The following is an 877-nucleotide window of genomic DNA, read 5'->3' as shown; positions in this document are numbered from 1 at the left end:
TACAGGATGCGGTGAATATACTATCATCTAAATTACACAAAAATTAAAATAACACTGACATCTCATTTTCGCAGATATATTTACCAAAAGTACATAAAAATATCTTGAAATACTAAAGAGTAAATTTATTCAATAAAATCGCCATTGGCTTCAACCATGGCCTCCAGACGACTTCAGGATCTCCTGCAACTCTTCTGGACAGTCTCCTCATTTAAGTTGGTGAATGCGGCCATAATCCTTGCCTTCAGTTCATCTTTGGTGTTACAAAGAGTTTTGTTGATCTCTCGCTCAACTGCGCCCCACACATAATAATCAAGGCAGTGGCAGTCTAGGGAGTTAGGTGGCCAGATGGTAGGGGTGATGTGGTCGCAGAAATTATCTGACAGCCATAACTAGGTTCTCCTGCTTGTGTGGCATGCTGCAGAGTCCTGTTGCCAGACATAGGGTCTTCCAGCAGTCATCCTCTTGAGCCAGAGCAGCACTACCTTCTCCAGGCACTTGATATAGGCCTCCGTGTTGACTCTGAGGCCGTGTGGGAAGATAAATGGAGGCATAATGTCGCCAATCACTAATGATCACTCCAAACACCATGATGCTGATTGGATGTTTGATTTTTATCACTCTCAGCACTGTCCTCAGATTGACACCCAAACACTCTGAAATGTTTGTATTGCAGCTTCCAGCATGAATGCTAAGCAGTACAGTATGTCATTTCAAAATTTCTGGTAGAGTGAATTGCATCATGGTGCTGTTTTTCTCACAGACTGTGCCCAACTGATCCTACTATACTGTGTAGTACACAAAATCAAAAACAAACAATGCGCATGCGCAAAATTATAAATATAAAATGGCAACAATTTATCCATTGCATCCTCTC

The 877-nt window shown here is 41.7% G+C and overlaps 1 protein-coding gene across 11 annotated transcripts in view; it reads right to left on the bottom strand.

Annotated features, from left to right (window-relative positions):
• LOC106868398 (protein transport protein Sec16A) overlaps positions 1-877 on the bottom strand; it is a 133,280-nt gene that overhangs the window by 37,547 nt on the left and 94,856 nt on the right. The gene's annotated exons all lie outside the window — the stretch shown is intronic.

Source organism: Octopus bimaculoides, chromosome 1 (assembly GCF_001194135.2).
Source record: "Octopus bimaculoides isolate UCB-OBI-ISO-001 chromosome 1, ASM119413v2, whole genome shotgun sequence".
Classification (NCBI taxonomy): domain Eukaryota; kingdom Metazoa; phylum Mollusca; class Cephalopoda; order Octopoda; family Octopodidae; genus Octopus; species Octopus bimaculoides.
Note: the sequence above shows the minus strand (reverse complement) of the source record. Positions and strands in the feature narration are given on the sequence as shown.